Source organism: Thermobia domestica, chromosome 11 (genome assembly GCF_964235325.1).
Source record: "Thermobia domestica chromosome 11, izTheDome1.hap1.1, whole genome shotgun sequence".
In the NCBI taxonomy this organism is placed as follows: Eukaryota; Metazoa; Arthropoda; class Insecta; order Zygentoma; family Lepismatidae; genus Thermobia; species Thermobia domestica.
The window spans coordinates 251006951-251030112 of record NC_137464.1 but is presented as its reverse complement, the minus strand read 5'-3'; the positions used below and the strand labels follow the sequence as shown (position 1 = coordinate 251030112).

Here is a 23162-nt window from a genome sequence, read left to right as displayed (position 1 = left end):
CTCTTGCGACAGCCCGAATTATTATCTATATATTTCTCAACCTGTTTTTTTTAGTCGCTTTGTTAGAAATGAAATGAAATGAAATCTTTAAGTTTTACGTCCCACGGTTATGCCGGTTAGGCTAAAGAAGATGGTGATGATGAGTAATGAATGAAATGGTGGAATGAAGAAAGTGGGAGGAAACGGGAGAACCCCGAGGAACCCCCCTTGTGTTTGTCCACCACAAAGTTCACTTGGCGGGAGCTGGGATCGAACCCGGGACCCCAAGCACCAGAGGTGAACGCTCTACCACTGAGCCATCGTGGCCCCCAGTCGTTTTGCTAGAAAGATAAAAGGCATCGTGATTGAAACGAAGCGATCAAGTGTCAAATATAGAAGTAGAAGGGGACGAAATAGAACAAATGACTAGTTTTCGATACCTCCGTAGTATTATTAGTAATGATATGAAGTGTGAATATGAAATAAAAGCATGGATAGGACTGGCGAAAGAAGCCTTTATGAGGAAGAAAAGTATATTTTATGGGACCTTGAATGAAGAGTTGAGAAAAACACTCATGTGGAGTATTGTACTGTATAGAGCAGAAACATAGATATTACACAAAAATGATCAAAAATTATTAGAAGCTTTCGGAATGTGGGTGTGGATAAGAATGAAGAGAATTAATTGGGTCGAGTGGAAAATGAATGAGAGGATGTTAGAAATGGTGGGGGAAGAAAGAACATTTTAGAAATTATTAAGAAGAGAAAGAGAAACTGGTTGGGACACTGGCTGAGAAGGAACTGTATCATGAGGGATATGCTAAAGGGTATGGTGGCAGGAAAGGGAGGGAGAGGGCGAAGAAGACTACAATTAGTGGACGGTATCAAAACAAAAAAAAATCATACGTGAAGACGAAGAGGTTAGCAGAAAACTGTGGAGCACGGAAGTTTCTCAGTTGCGGAAAGTGACTTGCCAGTAATGGACGAATACCATTATGATTATGATAAGTATACCACCTAAAAAACCTGGTTCTTTGGTCAAGTTACAAAGCAAAAATAGAACGTTATATGCAAGAGGTAACATTAAGGGGGCAGACTACCAAATATTTTTCAAAAGCTAACAATTTTTCTTTTTCCTGTTTTTCGTAAGTGAAAAGAGATAATGAAAGGTAACTTACCACAATAATAGATAATAGATAATGTTATTCTACACCTCAAAATATGAATCGGAAGAATAATCAGTGTTGCCATCCATAGAAATGACAGTGTGGCCAAAATTTGAATTACGCAAAAATCTTGGTTAAGTCAGAGACTAGATACTTTTTAAATATTATTTATATTTATTTCGTAATAACTTATTTATTTTGTAAAAACTTATGTAAGTTATTACAAAATAAATACATCACTGAAGACATCACTGAAGAACTGGTATGTGAACTATCTAAATAACCATGTTTAACAATGCTCTAGTACTTGCACACCAATTTTTACAGAGGTAGGTGGAGAGTGATCAAGTACACCCAAACAGCCTGTCTAAAAATGATTGTGCAAGTACCACAGATTCTAAAAGCTGGATATTTGGATAGTTCACATACTAGTTTCTCAGTGATGTCTTGACCCGACTACTAGCCGTCCTATAGTAGTGAAACTATGGACCTTTAAATTTAACTTATTTCACGTTTTCGGCACCCTATAAATACGAAATTATGCAATTCCGACCACAAATCCATATGAACTTTTTTTCTTTTCTTATTTTCATGTAAGGAATTTACTTTCAAAATATTCTGACAATTTTTTGTAGTACCTTTTGTATAAAACTAAGAGAAACTTACGCTGCTAAGTTATTGAATATCTAAGAATTGTGGGAGCAGTTGGTAGTAAAGTTGGAAACAACATGTATCGGGTATCTGCCCAAAAAAAAAAAAAAAAAAAAAAAAGAGTTATTTAATGAAATTTGACACACACACATTTTGTAATGAAATTTTCGAATAAACGACAAACAAGTCTCATTTCCAGTGTTGACAAGTATAAATCTTTCCTTTACCTTGTTGATGTAACCTACTTCTTCCGGCTTTCTATTTTGACTTCTTCTTAAGAGTCTTCATCCAGGCGAAATTAAAATACCGCTAATTTTAACAGTAATTATGTGATATCTTCAAATAGATAAAAGATAATCGAAATGTGGAACAAGAGCGCCCTAGACAATATCATTTTACATGAGAAACCGTTATCACGACTCACTTATCTGCTTTCGATTTCGAGCCATTTTGAAAAAAATCGGCATTTATTTTCGCGTTTCTAAACAGCTGAAAACGGAAAGCCACTAGGTGACTTGTGATAACGGTACCTCACGCAAAATAATATTGTCTAGGGCGCTCTTGTTCCATATTTCAATTCTTTTATCTATTTGAAAATATCACATAATTACTGTAAAATTAGTGGTATTTTAATTTCGCCGGGATGAAGACTCTTAATCTAAATAGCTCGGGATGCTGGTTTTAGTAGATACGAAGGCTCAGAGGAAGAAGAGGCAAATTATGTTGCAATGGAAGATGGAGACGATTATCAGGGTGAAGACCAAATATGTGGACATGGAAAAGAATGAAGTACGGCTAGGAGCCAAGTCCATCAAGGTTGAAGTTGGTCGAGAGTCTGTAGAAGAGGGTGTTTATTAGAAGCTAAGAAGACCATCCATGGAGCCAGAACCATGTGCCCATACAGAAAGGCCATCTGGTCTGCCGTAATCAAAAGAAAGACGAAGTCTCTTAAATCCATATTTTTGAGCATCGTAATCGAGGAGCAGTTCGAGTTAAAAACAAGTTTGGTGCAATAGAAAGAGTAACAAAAAATAAGAGACCCGTATTTTTTTATATCTTGATAGGCCGTCTCGTTCAGCTTCTACAGGCATTTGTTTTTGATGAATCGTAAATGCTGACGTCACTGGTGGGATACGCGAGAAACTTAATATGAGTCAGCAACCACTCACTTGTACGCAGCTGATAAACCTTTTATAGTGCATTGGATTTAATAGATTCTGTTTTGGATTTGTTAGCAGTCTTGCTCTGTGTTGAATTCTTGAGGGACGATTTTGTTAGTTGTTTTTCCTACAGCATTAGTATAAAAAAGAGTAGAGAGAGAGCAGTAATTACGTTTGTTGTGCGAAACAGTGTTTCTTTCAGACATGTTTTTATGGTGGCACTGTCTCCCGGAGCTCTGAGAGATTCCCCCGGAGGAGACCAAAATAATACGTCTATAATATAATAAATATAATAGTACCGTGTACAAATAATGTGCCTCTCCGAATACTAAGTGCCCCCCCCCCCCGAAATTTTTTGCCTGAAAGAAACAATAGTGTGAAGTAGAAAACACATGTTAGTACAACGCGTGCTGTGTCTGTGAAGTGAAGTAGAAATGCCTAACACCTGCTGTGTTTTCGGTTATAATTCTTGTGCAATTAAAGCTGAGGACGTAAAGTATCTTCTTTTACGTTTCCAGGTTGTGAGAAATCACCAGATCAATATAAATTATGGCTCAAGAAAATCAATGCGAAAAAATGTACCAAATAAAATTATTCGTGTTCCAAAAATCTTGAAGAGCCTGTCTTAAAAAAAGTCAAGTTTACTGTCAGAAAAGTTAATGCCAGTGGCGGATCTAGGCTGGGGCCGGGGACCTAGGTCCCCCAGTTTTTGAGTGACAAAATTGACTTAAGGTATTATATAGATATTTTTGAAAGTTTTTAGTAAACATGATATACATATCATAGTCTGGGTTCTGACTCCCCCTCCCCTGAATTCTCACCGTCTAGATCCACTTCTGGCTAATGCCAGGATAATTATTTACACGCGAACTGAGAAAGAATGCTGTTCTAAGTATATTATTGAAAGGTTTAAAATCCGAGCCATTGAACAAGCACCGATCTATGTGCAGTTACCAACGTACAAATATCGTACAAGACGCAATTGACGGTTGTAGTCAAGACGAGGCATTAGAGGGTAATAGAGACGATTCTGATTCTGAAGATACTGCTTTAGAAATAAGCTATACAATGTGAATTAGGGAGTGAAATATACCGGCTTGTAGAAGGAATCAGTGACGATGACTGTTCCTCAAGACATTGATTCATCCTTTAGTTTCTCTGTATCATGTAACAATGATGGTGAACCGGTTGATGAGAGTTGTTCCGCGGACAGCTATGCGAATAAAAGAAATTTAACCGGTAAAGTGTTTTTCCTATTCTGGCAAACTTTATAGATGTTATTTCATTTTTGCCTCATATGTTGCGCTCCTGTACATACCTTGAATCACAAAATTATAGGGTCAGCGTTAAAAATTGCAACAAAACGTGAAAATGAACATACTTATGTTGGGAATCGGAAGAATGATTAAAGAAAAGGTACTTAGGTGTTGCAGTAATCTCGTCCGCCATCTATTTACAAAATATTGGTTTCGATTTTTTTTTTGAAACGCTGAACTTATGCTTTATAGGATACGTTTTATAATATTATAAAAACGTTTGTACAGCCCACCATCAGATATCATTTTCTACATGCAGATGATATTTGTAAGTCTTTGCAATCAGTTCTGGAAAAGAAAACCGCACTTAGAACGTGCCACCGCACCTCTCACAAACGAAATGCTTGGCACTGTGTAGTATGTAAGCCTGCTCTCGCTTCTTGACCACCAATGACGTCATCACAAAATCTTTCTTCCTCTGTTACTCCCTAACGACTGAACGTATCGCGATCAAACAAACACCATTCCTTTTAGAATTTTCAACTCTACAAATGGAAATAAATTGTAAGAAATGCATTTCTAAGTCGAACTGCTCCTTTAAGAAGCCGTGTACTGAAGTGTCAGGTATTGAGATTGATTTTCTTAAGTTAACCTCATTCTTTGTCCTCCCATACTTTACCTTCCACCGTCAGTCCCTTTTACTTTCTGAAAATTTATTTCTCGCAATCTCTTGCGGTTTTTGCTTAATCGACACTAATATTGAAAGTAGAACTACTGGAAGATTTCTAATTGATCCCTCTGTCTCTACAGTAGTGGTGCAGAAAGAAATTTTTGTTGGGAGGGGTCCAAACTTCAGGGGAGGGGAATCCAATACAGGCCCGTATCTACGGGGGGCAAGAGGGGGCCGGCCCCCCCTAAATTTTGACTGGCCCTCATAAAATTTCACGGTAGGCTTGCAAATGAACTATAATATGGAGATGAAGTATAATACGATTGGGTCGGGCCCCCTCTAACTTCTACCGGCCCCCCCTAAATTTTTGGGCTGGCTTCGGGCCTGATCCAATACACAAGCCACTACGTCTATGTAGTATTGAACGGGTAGTATTCTGCGCCCAAAAACACGAAAGTAATTGTAAAATGCTTCCACCTATGTTTAAAAAAGCACTTAAAATAAGCTCTTATAGATTATTTTTATATGAGAAAGATAATAAGTATAATTTTATTGAAAAAGTGTACAAATGTATGTTGAATAAGGACAATTTTTGATAGGTTGGGACCCGGTGGACCCCCGTGGGTGTGACCCTGTTTGAACTAATCACTCAAATGCTAAATTCGTATTAAAAAAACAGTTTCACGTTATCGTATCTATTATACACTTTGTTCTATGAAAAAATCCATATTGAAATCAGATATTGCAATGAATTTCAACTTCTTCCGGCTTCGGTAGAGAGCTGAAAGTGAAAGAGGGTTATATTTGCGAGACGCCGAGTCGATATAAGAAAACAGTTTCTCGCTTTCTTTAACGGTTTTTTTGTCTCTTTGCTCTATCTTTGAAACCGGAAATGGTAGATTTCTACTACTTCCGGTTGCAATAGAAGGTTAGAAAAGGTATGCAACCTGTTTTTGTCCTACCTTTGAGCTCTGATATCTGTTGACAGACAGAAGGACAGACAGACATTGCCGTTGTATAAAGCTTCTGATACAGGGTATTCTGTAATTATGTATATGATGTTTGATTGACTGCAGTATTTGTAATTCTGGTCAAAAAAGGTTTAATATGGGAACACTGTGTGGCTTCAGAATGGAGATAACGGTCACTGGATTTTGAACCGTTAGAACTGTTAGTGCATGCTAGACAGGATGGTGAAATGGTGGGGCTTCACAAAATATTCCCGAACCGCTGGATCGGTCGACGCGGTTCAGTGGAATGGCCAACTCGATCTCCTGATTTGAACCAGAGTTATTTTTTTTTCTTATGAGGTGTTTTAAAGGACAAAGTGTATCAACATCACATACGCAATGTGGCCGAACTATGGGAGATTATCACAGTTTCAGAAACTATCACTACTAGTTCCACAGGATGCTAGTACGGTTCTGTCAAGTCGCTTGTGATAAAATTCCTTTTCGTCTGCATTCATGTATGGATTTGGATGGGTGCATTGGTGAACCATGCCATGGACAAGAGATATTAAAATTCTTATAAGGAAAGGTATGAGAATAATGTGTTTATATTCAAGGTATGTTGCTAGTTTCTTTCCACAGTCTCTGAAATATCATATACATAATTATGGGGCCACCGTGTACTTATGCATAGTATAGTTTGGAAGTCTAATGAAATCTAAAATATTTAATTTTGTATACTCAAAATCAGTATTAATTTTCTGTTTTGAATTAAAATGCTGTACAATATCGATCACTTCCAACACACAGAGAAACACAAACGAAATATGTTTTGATTATGACAGCTCGACAGTGCTCGCGGACAAGCAGGCATTAACACACATTTCCAGATGTAGTTATTTAACATATTTCACATCTTTCAGTGCGCTGCGCACTCATATAATACCTCAACAACTGGCAACCTTTGATTCGTGACGTCACGACCTTATAGAGAAAACGCTAAATGAGCCGCCTGAACTAGCGGCAAAACTGACAGTGGAACATCAGCGAGCGAAGAGCGACGAACGAACGCTCGGTAAGTGAAGCTAACCAAGGGGGGATTCCCATCACCTGATGACGAGATGGCAAATCGTCGTAACGTGACAAATTTTGCTTTTCTCTCTCTCTCTCACCTTTTCTTCTGAAATTTCCGTTCCTCGTCTCCCGTAATTTAATAGTGTTACGAGTGTAGTCGTGCTGGATGATGTGTGAATTTTGTGTGTCTGCCAGGTATTTTTATCCCGTTAAAAATGCAGAAGTGTTTTCTATTGTATGCATATTTTTAATGATATGGAGAAAAATATTTTTCATTTATAATTTTAGCACAAGAAACATTTCTATATTTCAGAAGCAGCGATACGTAACTTTTATGGTGATAAAAGTCTGTGTTTTTATACCAAGCGGAAATCTATCTAAAAGGCAGTTTTTTTAAAAAAGATAATAGTGATTTTACATTATTTACATCTTATAGTTGGTGGAAAATCTAGTGGATTTTTTTTAGTGATAACCCATCGTCGTGAGGAAATTTGGGGAGGAACTTGATTTAAATTATTTTATTAATCCCCCACATGCACTTTCTTAGTGCCCTTCCGGCTAATCTAATGGCTAGCCAACGCACTTTTGGTGAAAGGGATCCCGGTGGGAGAGAATTCAACACATTACGGTGGTTCGGATTCCACGTCTCATATAGCCTTGCTGTTAAAATGGGACGCTAAATTTTAAGAAAGAACAATGGACCTTTCTTTGTATGTTTCCTCAACGACTTATCGTACTTACTTCTGCCTCTAATTCTCGTTAGTTCTCAGTTAATCCTCTACTTTTCGTCTAGTTTATCTCAGTAAATTGAAGTAGAAACTATTTTCTGTGACTCTAATTTCTAGTATTTTATACCAGACAGTGTTTTTATATATATATTTTCCTCTTAATTGTGAATTCGTCTTTAAGCGACTACGTGAAATACTTAGGGGAATTATTAGCCTTCCTTTGTAGAAATATTTCTTTCGTTCTTTTTCTGTCCGCTTCTTTCATCTCTTCAGACCAAGTTTGAAGAGTGAATCTAAAAGGTAAAAACTGAAGGGGGGGGGGGGGACAGTCAGAATCCAGACAATGATAGGTATATCATGAGTTCACTATAAACTTTTAAAAATATATAAAGAATAGCTTAAATTATTTTTGTCATTGAGAAATCTGGTAAGACCTAGCTCACCCGGTCCCGAAATAGAGGCGTCACTGCCAAGTTTCACCCTCTGATATATTTGCCATTCACAAATTCTAGAACTGAAGATCTTCTTTGTTTTGGATGTTGACTTTCATTGGTTTTCTCGGTGATACTTCCGTTTCCTCTCACGTTATCATTCTACCGATTCATCCATCATCATATACTTGCCGTCTCCCGCTCCCGTTAATTACCCGTCTCCCTTAGCTTAAAGGGTATAATCGTGAAACGTTAAAGTGAAATACTTCGTTTTTTTAAATTTTTTTTTTATGTGGTGTGTGATTCTTGCTAATTTTAGATTGCTAATCTATTTTATGGGGCCGGTTTATACCTTGCTTCTATTTCCGTAGAATTCAATTATTCGTTTTGTGAACCTAGCTGGATTCATATGTCCGTAGAACATTAATTTTCTGATTTCTTATGTCACCATGGATCTCTCTGTTGAGTTGGCTCCTTAGCCTGTAATATTCGTCTTTGAGTGTTGGGGCTACGATTTTTATGATTTCATTATATTTTCTTTCTCTTGTATAGTAAATATAGTATTTTTCTTTTTTTAAAAAAAAAATAACAAACACAATGTTCGTACAATTAATATTTCTCAGGTTCAAGAGCGTCCATGTTGTGGTTTCCAAGGGAAGGGGGGCAAATATAAGCGAGGTTTCAAATATAGCTTCAAATTTTGCTATAACTAATGTAAAAATTCTATTGGGCTTTCGATATTCCCAAGTAAGATTTCCTCTTAGGGGAGGGGACAAGCCCCCACCTTGCTCCCCCTGATGGGCGTCCTTGCTCAGGTTACACGTCTGAAAAAATGATTTTTGTTTGTTTTTAGTTTAACAATCTATACGTAGAGTTCTAAGTACAGGACAAAAATTTTAAAGGACCAAAATTGTCATTAAAACCAAGAATGATTTAAGTTCTTTATTTTTGTGATGTACTTCTTATTAAAAAAAAGAAATTCGAGCTTTTAATTAAAAAAATAATAATAATAATACCATAGACATGGATAATTGAATGTTCGCCTGACATGTTATGCAACCCGCTTATTTCATAGTTTCCTTTTAAGCTGCGTGACCATTTCGCAATACACGAAAAAATGAAATGAAATAATTTAGTTTTACATCCCACGTATAAGACGTGTAGGCTAAAGGAGACAGTGATTATGAGAAATGAATGAAATGGTGGAATGAATAAAGTGGAGGAAACGGGAGAACCCCGAGAAAAACCCACGCACACGGTACTTGTCCACAACAAAGCCCACTTTATGCGAGCTGGGATTGAACCAGGGATCCTACCTACCAGAGGTGAACCTTGTACCACTTCTCCCCGCCTAAAAATCAACCGATGATACCTCAGTTTCGTGAGCACCTGAATTTCCCTGTTACATTGATTTTTTTAAAACCCTTATCAAAATGGATAGGGACACGATCAGAAACATGTCCAGGACAGTTAATTCCAGAGACTCTGCCACTGGGAATTGAGCCCGGGATTACGTTCACCAAAGCCACACGCTCTAGCAACTAGACCACCGTGACCCAGTATAAACGAACGAGAGGATTTTGAATAAAGTGAACGGATAATACACGTAACACATGCATGCCGATTTCGATTCTAATAGTATTCATTTATGTAGACTAACGATGTTTATTACGTTCTTTATTCTTCTTTAAATATGTTTCTCTTACTTGTTATTACGACATTAATATCGGTCTTTTTGCATTTTAACGTTTCTTCTTCAGCTCAAGAAAGCGTATATGAGACGCGGATCTGTAAGCTTAGTGTAGAATTTGAAGCGTATGGGACTCTATCGGGAATTGAACTCCAGTACGATTGCTAACCATTTAATAACGAGGAAGGTCAACTGATAGGTTTTCTGGTATGTTAACTGCTTCTTACTTTTATATTTATTTACGCCCAGATTTTCTATTTATTTATTTATTTATTTATCTGCAGTCTTTTTCTTCCTGGCTTGACTAAATTATGTTTCCTAAGGTTTCTGTAATAATGTAATTTTAGGGATTAAAAATTAGATATGTGGGCTTTCGGCATCTATGGCCATGTTCGCCTGTCACATATATGAAGGATAACGGGCCTCGGCCATCACACTAACTGGGGAATTAGAAAGGAAGAAAGGAATGGGGAAGGAAGGAAGCGGACTGAGATTATTATGTTAGGTATTATGCCGGCATTTGCCTGGTGGGAATGAGGTAAAACCCATCAAAAAACTCACTGAGTATGGCTGACCTGAAAAAGCTGTTACACCTTTTTTGACCGAAGTATCCCCATCGGGAATTAAAACCCGGGAACTCCTACACAAAAGACGAACGCGTTAGCGACAACGCTACCCGGCGTGGTATAATGTAATCGTTCAACCATTGTTCCCTTTACATTTTCATTAGGATTAGACTGGTGAAACTTATAAGATTGTAATATTAATCCGACTGTCTGTTACGCCACACAATAAAACATGAAACCGAACTTTTGAATTATGCTTTTTTTTTCTGTAATAAGAAGGCAGAGCAATTATCCCTGCCGAGTTCGTGAATGAAATCAACCTGTTAAGGGTAACAGTGAGTTTAACGGTGACTCTCCATACCTCATTTATTTTCACGAATGTACATTTCGCATAACGCTAATATGCAAATCTCAAATCATTTGAGATTCACGGGTTGCATAATCATCTAGGCGAGAAATATTTATATATATTTTAATCCTTATAATAAGCGTAAGCCCATTCATTCATAAATGTACGTTTTGCATGATGTTCTTTATACTATTTAGCAGAGTTTATTATTGTTTTTTGACAACTGCAGTGAATATGTATATGCATATGATACATCCCTAGTAGCAAAGACAACTTGTAAATCGCTTGATGTAAGCTTGCATTGGAAGTCGGCAAACTTGCATCCAGCTTGATTGGAAAGCGTAGAAGCATGCCTCAAGCTGGATTACAGTAACGAAGTTACATGGGGCAACCTTGCATTCAGTGCTTCATTCAAGCTTGACGCAAGCGTTTTACGCTGGCGGCAAGTCAATAGCCAACGAACGGCCAGTGATGCTATGACGTTCTGCGAAGGATCTAAAATATTGCTTGCAAGTACAACAAGAGGCAAATTGTATGAAAGTACGCGTTGAAAGGGCAAGCGTAAGCCAAGCACGCGCCAACTAGCCGAAAGCTTTCTTGTTACTTGGGACGATACATTGTAATTTCTTTTTATTTATATATAATTGATGTTAGAACTTTGAGTATGACATTAGTTGACTTACTGACATAATAGGAGCACGGTGGGTTAGTAGTAGAGTGCTTATCTCCAGTACATGGGATCCCTGGTTCGAACTCCTACCAAGTAAGTTTGTGGTGGACAGCATATCCGTTGATTTTCCTGGAGTACTCCCTTTTCCTCCCACATTCTCATTCGACCAAGTCTTCCATTATCATTCACTTCCCTTAATTATCCGACTCCCTTAGCCTAACGGACATAAGTGTTAAAAGTTAAACTGATAGATTTCATTTCATTCTCATTTCCTCTATTTAAACCGGTTGGGGGTAGATATCTACCATTTTTTGATTTCAATAACGGATTCTTCTAGAGGGACGAAAGTATAAGACAATGAAATATTTTCGTTGTTTCTGCACGAGACGAGAAATTTCTCATGTCGTGTCGAAAACGTCACCAAAATCGAGACAAGAAGTACATTTATTTTACAGTTCGAGACGAGACAACCAAGAATCAAAACAAGACAAAAAAAATTGACGAGTTCACCTAGATTAACATTTTTACACGTTGAAGTCGTAGATAGCATTGAAGGGTAACAGCTTATGTATTATAAGTATTAATCTTATATCATCATCTGTGACTCCCGCAAACAGCACCAGGTTATAGCCTGATATAGGTTTTGATGACCAGGCTAATAGTAGAGGTCGTCTCTTCTGCATAACCTTGGTATTGAATCAAGATATGTAAAACACAAACTCTGAAAAAACACAAGTAGAGTCACTAGAGTTCAGGTAATTATTCAGTTAATGTACAAACACATATTATTTACTCTATGAATTTTGGAAATCGTCTGAATGAATTCCTTGGGAATTTAACAATATTTTTTAATTCGTTATAATAATAATAATAATAATAATAATAATAATAATAATAATAATAATAATAATAATAATAATAATAATAATAATAATAATAATAATAATAATAATAATAATAATGAAAGTTAACTTACTACGTCATAACCTGATAGATATGTAAAATATGTAGAGGGTTATTTGGATTTACGTCTTTCACGTCTTACGAATAATCTAACCTATGAGTGAAATATATTCATAAAGAAGTAGCAGCGTCACGTGTACAGCACATGAAGGCATTTAGTTTTTTTATGGCGTGATATTTACTCAATTATGGTTGACACCGGAAGTGGTAGTACATTTATACTACTTATGGTTTTAGTAGAGATATTACAATGAAGATGAAATATTTTTTTGGAACCCTCAATTGATTGTACGTAGAAAGCCGCTTTTCGCTATCTATCACCGTCTTTACTCCATAGTGATCAATGTTAAAACAACAGGAAGTGGTTGATTTCTTCCAGTTACAGTTAAACTTAAAGCGATTTTCGCAATCTATTACCGTTTTTGTTCTATGTATATCAATATTGTAACCGGAAGTTTTAGTAGATTTAAATGACTTCCGGTTTTGATAGAGCGTTTAGAATTTAAATCAAAGTGAGCGGTCCCTTGTTCGATCCCCAGTCGGGACAATCGGTCGAAAAAGTGTAAAGCGCTTTTTCAAGCCAGCAATCCTGAGTGAGGTTTTCTTGGATTTTCCTTATTCACGCTAGGCAAATGCCGGGATGGTACCTAATATAATCATTTTCTGCGGATAGTGTAATCGCCGAGGGACGTCATGCATGATACATTTGAAAATGAAATCTTCTAGTTTTTCGTATCGTGGCTATGCCGGCTAGGCTAAAGGAGACGGTGATGATGAGAAATTAATTAAATGGTAGGATGAAGAAAGTAGGAGGAAACTGCAAACCCTTAGAAAACCCATTCACAGGGTATTTGTCCATCACAAAGTCCACTTGGCGCGATCTGGGATGGAACCAGTGACTATACGTTTAATCTGATTGGTTGAGGTTTAATGAGACGTTAGCATCCCTCATAAGTGACGAGCTAATATATTGATAGATGCCGAAAGCCCAGAAGTTTAAATTTCTAATGAACTCTTGGGACACTTAATCCATTACAGGAAACTGCTTTACACTATCTATTACTATTTTTGTTCTATAGTGACAAAAGCAGAAACCGGAAATGGTTGATTTCTACAACTTCCGGATCGAATATCATTTCCGTCAACGTACATGATTCATTACTTTTGACTCTCTACATTGAAGGCAAAATTGATGATTCATCAAGTAGTTGTGGAGATTTTTTTGTCTCTCGGATGGACAAACGGACGGACAGAGAGTAAATACGAGGACAATTCGAAAAATAAACTCCGTTTGCACATGTGCGAGAAATGACCGGCAAGAGTGACGTCAGTTCTGTGGCGCTGTGTGCAATAGTGACCAGTGGAAGGAGAAACTTACGTTACAGTTCATTCGTCCATAATGCTCCAATAGAAAACCCCGCGAAATGTGAAGTGGGTGCGGTAATACGATTTCAGAGTGAGAGAAAAAAAGGAAAACTTCGGCAGCTGCGATTCATTGTGAACCGTGTAGTGTTAACAGACGAAATGTGATAAGTGAAGGTGTCGTACGTGAATGGTGTCGCATGTTTCAAGATGGACGAACTGATGTGCACGATGCGGCAATAAGTGGGCGCCCATTTGTACTCAACGAAATGTACTCGTCTACGAAATTGACAAAACTGTCCCTAAAGTCCGTCGGTTTACGATATCTAAACCTTCTGTTCACCTACCCCAAATTTACCGGACTGTTTTGTTCAAGATGGTTACCAGTTGACTTCATTCCCAGGCAGGAGATTGTTTTGCAGAAGGAATTTCAAACCTTCTAAAACGTTATGACAAGTGCCTTAATTTGAATTATGAATATGTTGAAAAGTAATGTAATCTTGTACTTATATAATGTGTATAATGAAAGTTCTGTAGTTGCGAGTGTATGTCATCGATAACCAAACTTTTTTTTTTTTTGAATTGCCCTCGTATACAGTTTTTGGAAATCTAAACTCGTCCAAAATGCTCCAATTTGGGAGTAAATATTTGATTAATAGTATAAATAACATGGCAAGGGCTCGTAATGAAGTCGTTAAACATTAAGTATTGGTTTAACAAACAAATGAAAATCGGGAGAGTGGATTTGCATTAGTTGTTCCTGCTGGCTACGGGAGAACTTTTCCTCTATTGCGCTTTCAGTCTGTGGTATGATACACAATGACAACATTATGTGACAGGGACGCGCCTCTGTGGGGTCCTCTGCGCCCGGACCTCCTCCCGAAGAAACTTCATAACTCGAAATACATTTGTAGAATTTCTTCATAATACTATAGTTCTCAGTGGCGTATTTAGGGGAGCTATCGGGCTCAAGCTCCTTCGAAATAAATTTGTTAGTTTTTCGCATTCCACATAACATAATAATTCTTCTTACCATTTCTAAGAATTTCATTGACTTTATATTTTCTTATGCTCTTTGTTCAGAAATAATATTGTATTTGTCAAATTTCATTCCATGTAAGAACTGCGTTCTTTTTTTCTTTTCTTTATTTCATCCATTCTACTCTTCTGTTTCTTTTTCTTAGTTGTAACTTTCTTTCATTTCTCCTATCATAATTTCGACCGTTGTTAGTTGTGATTCAAGTCGCCCGTCGTCAATAACATCAAAACTAAGAGAAGCTGATAAGCGAAACTAGTGTTCCATACCATCTTGCACGGATATCAACATAACGGAACTTTAGTTATTACCTAGATATAGCACAGGAATATTTACATCGTTTAGTTATAAAGAAAGGTAAATGTAAAGAAAATCAAAAGGGGGAATAAGTAGCCCGGGAAATTAGTTAGGCCAAGAGGATGCTTATTTTATCTTCTATGAACTGAATAAAAGGTTAGATTCACTGCTAAATTCTTATATCATATCATATAAGATTCACCAGTTTGCAATAATTCTTGCCACTGAAACTGCAATCAGTATATTTTAGCTTCAACTTGCCTCAACATTTGCTTTCAGATAAAAACATACACAGATAAAGCTGAATATTTCCATTTTTTTTTCTAAAATGGAATCAGTTAAGTTGAAATGAGATTACAAAATATTCAACGTGTGTTTGCAGCAGCGTCGTTTCAGATTTGCCTGCCTGAGGGGAGGGGGTAAGGTCCTTCACCGACATAAAAGTTCCTCGTTTTCCCCCCTAGTACTATATTAGTAGATAATAAATTAAAATATATTTAATTCTCAAACTCAGGTGGGCAATTGCTTTCCTACTTCCCCAATGACACGCTTGTGGGTTCCAAAGGTTGAAAAGGAAAAATATAAGTGCTTATTTACGTGTTGTGCATAGCCCTCCCCCCCAGAAACAAAATCCTAAATACGCCACTGATAGTTATTCAAAAGAGAATTGATCAATGTAGCATAAATATATGATTCTACATTTCATCTATACTCTTTACGATAAAAACAATCTAGTTTTAGCATCTTGTTTCTGAGAATATAGATGACAGTACCTATCGATTACTCATCGTCTTTTCGGATGTACCCAGGGGCGGATCCAGGACGAACTTCTGGGGGGGCGGTGAGTTGTAATACTGCTACTTAGAGCTACTTCTAAGAGCTCCAAACTTTGTTTTATTTATATATAAAATAAGAAAGTTTCCTCTTCTGGGGGGGGGGGCAATCGCCCCGATCGCCCCCCTGGATCCGCCACTGGATGTACCTAAGTAGAATATAAAACCGGTTCAATAGTAAATAGACGTATGAGATGTGTTCCTACAGCTTAATGTGGGGCCCGTACCACATGATCTCTCACCGGGAATCGAACACGGCATACGCTAACCATTATTCCACGAGGGATTTCTATATTATGAGTATCATGAATGATACGTCTATTGCAAGGACGCGGGTCCAGATTCTCCTCCCCCCCCAAAAAAAGTTCGTAACCAGACTAACGGTTGTACACTTTCTTAAATAACTATGCTTGTATAACAGAGAATTGAGGAAGCCTAAAGATTTGAGTTGTTGAGTTGATTTTAACGTCTCTTTCAGCAGAGAGGCTATATGAGACGGGGTCTACTGATTAAAGTGGAATCGAAACCACATGAGCTCCCCGGGAATCGAACTCACGCCTCCTATGCCAAAGGCGCGTACACTAATCGCTTAGCCACGAAGGAGCTCGCCTAAAGATTTGATTTTACGCCTAATCTGTACTCTTTCTTTTCTTATAAAAAATAATATTTCGGGTGAAGAATAACACAGGTTCAAATACTAGGCTTACATAGATATACTGTCTTGTAGTATTGAACTTCCTTAAAAAAAAAAAAAAAAAAAACTGGGTGCTGGCTTGGTCTCTTGTATTTAAAAAAATGTCTGCTTGGTGAAATAAATCAATGATGTGCCACGGAAATGGTTGTTTATAATGGTAAATTTTCCATTTAGTGAAGATTGCATCATTCATCAATAATAAACCATATAATTGGTCATGTGGTTCGGATCCCACGTTAAACTGAGCTCCACGTCTCATATAGCTTAGTTGCTGAATGATAACTTTATCAACCCGCAATGCTAAGATTGCTCAGTACCTCTGCCATTATTTTTATATTTAGTCCGTTCGTTTGTACGAGGAAGTATGTTCTTTTCTCGCTGAAATGCTTAGAGATATTATTTACTTATTCATTTATGTACAAAGACCACACAGCTATAAACCCATTTCTAAACTAGACATTCCAACAAATATAAACAAGATCAAACAACCTCTTCGTCTACATCAAAAACACGGCTGGGTAAAACCAATGGTATTTTCTCAAGCGTATTGAAGAAATGTTTCATGGCATTTTTAAAGCAAGTGCACAGATACAGAGACAAAGCAAGACTACGATATTGCGTTACGAATACGGTAGTGGCGCACAGCAAACAGTATAAAACGAACAGAACTTGTTGACACCCATGCAGCCGTATGAGTATAAATAAAACAAGGAAACACAGAAAAAAAAGGGGGCACGTTGATCACAAAATGCGATTTTATACTTTTACCCATATCGCGAATTATTTAAGCAGCTCTTAATAAAGAATGTGATATCCCGAAACTAATACTCAAAATGAGAAACGTCTGACTCACTTTCAGCTTTCTAGGTCTTAGGAAGGGTGAGATGTTCTGCCATCCTTCTGTCTACAACATCTCACAAGTATTCAATTGGATTTATATCGGGAGACTTGATTCGCCATTCCTTCGAGCGATATTCTCAAAGTAACTGACTAACATATGTGGGGGGTTGTAGTCCATGAGAACGAATTTGGGATCCACAATACTCCCTTAATGCCGTGGAACTGTTCCAGAATCTCATTTGGGTATCTTCGAGTGATCACAGAACTATCATCAATGCTGAAACAGGTAGTGATCATTGTGCCTCTGGACACCATCAAACTACCGTCACGATAGTAATTCCTTTCCGTGATATATGATGGATGAAGGGCTGCTGTTTCTGGAAATTACAACAATTAGCAATAATAATGGCATTACAAACTAACTAACAGCATTTAGATGGCAGAGTTTAACTTACGAACGATTAATATTACTGCAGGATGTCGAATGAGTGAGCCCAGCAACGCCCGCGGATCTTTGCGTGAAGTAGTACCAAGACAGAACTGTTTACATAGCACTCTGGCTGTAAACAGGAGAGCAGAAAACTGTAGGCAAGCATCATTATGTATTGTCGGCGAAAACTGGTGCAATATAAACAGACGCTTGTATTTGAACGAGGCCGCATGATTGATCTACCGAAAAGTGGTTTCTCTCATCGCAAAATTGGTACGGATATAAAATGTACTGCAACGACAGTGATACGTATGTAGAGACAATGAATAACGGAGAACCATATCCGGCAATGAACAGGCAGTACAGACCACAATGTGACTACGCCAGAGAATGACATATAACTTGTTCCTATAGCTGTAGTGAAAAGTGCCGTTCAACGGCGTCTACCGAAATTAGGACTGGCAGGACACAAACGTTACGTCAGCTCCCTTTGAACCAGAACATGAAACACTTCTGGCCACAATTGATACATAAACACTGTCGCTGGCGTGCTGTACTGTAGAAATTGTCTTATAGGATGCTCTCTTTCAACGTATACTTCAAAAATTGCGGTGCGCGCGTTTAACACTAACATGGTGCAGCACAATCTCCCAGCAAGCATTATCAAACATAATATCTTTCACTGTTTTGAGCGCCGTTGGATACAGCACCCAGCCTCGGCTGCTACGCATTGAAAGTACCTTACAGTGACAGCTACATCAGGAAAGAGTTAGTGGTCGAACTTATACCCTTCGTTCAGACAACTCCGAACGCTATATATTTTTTAGCAGGACAATGCGCAGCGATATGTATCCTGAAGTGTGCTTGACTCTTCAAAGAATGACGACTACCGATTCTTTCCTGGTCTGCATGGTCACCTGAAAGATCGCTCACGGAAAATTTGTTAGAGGTAAGGGACGGAAATAAGGAAATGGCCGAAGCTTCATAATTTGTACCGTTCCCTAAGATTATTAGGCATCGGCCCCAATTCCGGATGTGCTCAGGTCTTTGAGTATAACATCGTAAGGATTCTCAGGAACCAGACAAAAATGACAAATATTTCATTTCCATTTGCTTCACTGTGTACGTTCTCATTTTACAACAACATGCGCTTAAATGTTCTTCTGTTTAACTAACTTATTCGCTGTCTTTACTCTTTAAAACCTAGAAACCCAAAGGTTAACGCTCAGAATGACCTGATGAGAACAAAGACAGGAGATTAAAATATCGCTGATTACGCTGCCATACTCTCATTCAATATTCCACTGTGAAAAAACTCCCAAATTTCATTCTAAAATACCTTAAACCGGATTTTCAGGAGGGTCAATTTGCAAATTTTCTCGGGTAGAACCTCTCGCTAAACCTGGAATATTCTACGCTTCAGATCCCCCAGTTTTGGGCTGTGAATTAAAAATATTGATACCGACTTTCAAAACCCGGCGCTTCTGTTGTTAGGGGTCATTAAGTCTAGGAAGTCCAGGTGAGCAAGTCATGTATCCAGGATGGAAGAAAGTAGAAGGAGTTTTAAGCTTTTAACAGGAGACTCAATCGGAAAAGACCATTAGGAAGACCTAGGCACCGTTGGAGAAGACAATATTAAGATGAATTTTGAAGAAATAGGAACAGAAAGTAGAAACTGGATCCAGTTGACTAAGAACAAAGTAAGTGAAGAGCTTTCGTGAATGCGACATGGAACTTTCGGGTTGCATATATCGTAGACTTAGTTAGTTTATTAACAAAACAATAATTATATAAACGATATCTAGTTAGAAATACTCAACTAAGTTGTAATATTTTAAGAAACTATCCTCTCTGACCAGAGCTTAATATTCTTATTTATTAAAACTAAAATAAAATGTTACAGTTTCAACAACTTAACGTTGCCTTCATCAGACACTCAATCTGAAACGAGCACTCATTCAAGTTTAACCATGTACCCGAGATATCGAAGAACTTGACCAACGTACCTATGTTATTCAAATTTATTTAAGGAGACAGATATTCATCTATCGAGACCTATATACTCCTTTTTTCTTCTTGTGTTTCATGTTTGGTTCTGCTATTAATTGCAGTGCGTCGAAATGTAGAACATCTTCCTTTAAAACAGTGTCGAGTTCGACAGCGTTTGGATGGCAATTTGAAACTCTCCGGACTAATCTATCGTGCCACTTCTTTGTCATATTTGTGGTCCTGTGCTTACGCTCAAAACAATTCCAAATAGCTTTAACAGTGTATTTTCAAACCACTCAACAACTAGTGAGACCCACTCAAGCAATTGTATTCGTACTTGCAACAATTAAAAATTACCTAAACGAAGGGCAATTATTATGTATAATATGGTAAATATTATTACAAATTGCAATAATAATTAAGTTAAAACAGAAAATAATTAAAGGAACACTGAAACAGTAAAGCCATTAAATTTTAGGAACGATGAAATGGGAGCTCATAAGGGGTAAAAGCCACATTCCTCATCACAAGCGATGAAATGGGACGAACCACGCCCGTTGTCGAGAAGTGATGAGATGGGAAACAATATAGTGTGGATAAAATAATAACATGGGCTCAGAACAAGAACTGAAGCTTGAATTTGGTTCAGTTTTCGCGACAAGATCAAAACTCACCGTACAGGTGTTCCCCACTACATTGTATCTCCTTCAAGAGACCTGCATTGAAGGGCCACGCCGGTTACTGTAGCACGCAATCGTCGCCACTGGAATCCCAATAGTGTGTTTGAGGAGGAGTTCATACTATTTGAGTCTAATTCTAATATAGAGAAACGGAGATATTGCGTAAAATACAGTAGACTTTCGATTATCCGAGGTAATTGGAATCAAGCCTACCTTGGGCACGCAAGAACTCGGATAATATGGGATTCAACTGTTATTTGATACATACAATATAATGAAACTTATTTTTTGTTAAAGAAAACTTATTTTTACCTACGTACAGTACTGTGAAAAACTTATTTTTTTTCAAAAGTCAATTGTAAACCGAATATAAAATCCGTGCTAAGTACCAAAACGAAAATATTGAGTAAACAACCCAGATGTTACTTCAGAACTGATGGGACATATAGGCATGCGTGTTCTTCTGGGGATTATTTGAACTACTTCCACAGTGAATATTGGATAGCCTGTTTTTCACTGAGCAGTGTTAGGCACATAGGCCACATTTTGACATTAAACCAAACTTTTTCCATTTTTTGACACTTAGCACGCATTTTATATTCAGTCTACAATTACTGTTATTCTGGGACATCTTTTGGCCTCTCTTTGATGCTGAGATATAGCGATACACGATGACAGACGACTGAGCCCTAAGATTTGGGTCCTATATAGGTTCTGCAAGAGCCAGTATCATCTCCATCTCTTATAACAATTGTGTGTGGAGCACAGTGGCTCAGTGGTAGGGTGCGTAGGGACCTTGGTTCAATTCCCGGTCACGCCAATTAAGCTTTGTGGTGGACAAACAACGTGTTCGTGAGTTTTCTCAGGGTTTTGTTTCCTCTTTATTCATTGCACTATTACATTCATTTCTCATCTTCACCGTCTCCTTTAGCCTAGCTGGGAACGTAGCTTGGAAAGTAAAACTGAAAGATTTTATTTCATTTTCTTACAACTCTAATCTTCATATTTTTACACTCCTTCGGTTAATCCAGAGGCTCGCTTAACCGGGACTCGGATAATCGAGGCTCTACTGTACCGTAAAATTGTAGATTAATTTTCTGTCTTCTAAACGAAGTATAATGTAAATGAACCTTAAAAAGTAATAAAAAAAAGGAACATTATATGAACCGTCTCGGACACTACATGAAACCTTATACCAAGTTGTTATGTAAAGGCGATACGTGCAGGACAAAATAGAAATGCAAGAGCATATTCCCCCCCCCCCACACACACACACATACACACAGAAAGAAGAAATGGAATCATCGTTCCAAGTGTGGTTTCACTTGAAGTGAAAATTTATAGCTCTATTTGGTACGATGTTCAGTACAGGTTATATGCTCTTTTCCAGCCGACAGAGACTGGGTGCGAAATGGGTATCCCATAACATAGCACCTTTAGAAGAAAGAAAAAAGACAGGGAAAAAATTGACCGAAAAAAAAGAGAGATTTTAAAAAGGAAATATAGTCTCATTCTCCAATACATTGATGTCAGGAAGCAGATTCAGGATTCACCTGATACCCACATTTCGTCCAAATTTGTTCAGACATGATTCCTGGAAGTGTTTTATTTCTATACATAACGGTCAAAAACCAAATGAATACGGTAAATAAAACCTATTTGAATGTTCCAATGAATTACTTACATTATTAGTCTTAAATGGTTATTGGTTTTAATGAGTACAAACACACAAGATTAGTATAAATGATTCATCAGATTACAAAATACTGTGTAGATGTTTAACACCTACAAAGATGGGTGATATATGAAAACATACATCACGTAGTCATCTTTGGTGTGAGTGGTCCCGGGCTCGATTCCCGGTGGAGACGCTCAGTCGAAAAAAATTGTAAAAGCTTTTTCAGGTAAATCATCCTGCGTGAGGTGTTCCTGGGCTTTCTTCATTCCCACCAGGCAAATGCCGAGATGGTACCTAACGTAGGTCGCGGGCTGCTTCCTTCCTTCCCCAATCCTTTCTTCTTTCTCTTTCCCCTAATAGTGTGATCGTCGAGGGGCGTTATCCTCATACATGACGGGTTAACATGGCCATAGATGCCGAAAGCGTAGGAAACTAAATCCTAATCGTAATAAAAAGATATGAATTTACTAAGTTTCATGTACATACTACAGATGTTCAGAGCTCCTTCGTGGCTAAGTAGTTAGTGTACACGTCTTTGGTGTGGGGTACTCAGATTCGATTCCCGGCGGGCGTTCATGTGGTTCGGATTCCATGTTAATTAGTAGGTCCCGTCTCATATACCCTCGCTGCTGAAAGGGACGTTAAACTCAAAATTAACTCAACTCAACTCAAGCTACAGGTGTTCAATGTGTGTATGTCGTTAGTCACGTCCAAACCGTAATCCATTATGTTCCAAACGTTCCATGTGTTCCCGCCAATGTTCAACACAATAGCAGTGATGCGTTCTTTCACTTCTTGCAGTTATTATGGTAATTGTGGGTGATTAGGGCCACTTTAAAAAAAAAATACTTGCTATACTATACTATATTTTCATTGTTTACTATATTTTCCGAATTTCTAGTAAATATACTCCCTACATCCATTATCCATTGATTACGTCCAGAAATGTTTACACATCCTCTAAGATTGGAGAGAAGGTTTAAATAAGACAAAGTATTACGAGTGGCCCTATTAATCATT

General features: G+C 37.7%; 1 protein-coding gene across 1 annotated transcript in view; it reads left to right on the top strand.

Moving 5' to 3' along the window:
• The first annotated feature begins 6875 nt into the window (after window positions 1-6875).
• The window catches only part of LOC145663799 (uncharacterized), a 197741-nt gene continuing 181454 nt past the window's right edge, over window positions 6876-23162 (top strand). Inside the window, exon 1 of the mRNA XM_081729887.1 lies at window positions 6876-6907. The gene's annotated coding sequence lies outside the window, so the exon portion shown is untranslated. The remainder of the gene's footprint in view (window positions 6908-23162) is intronic.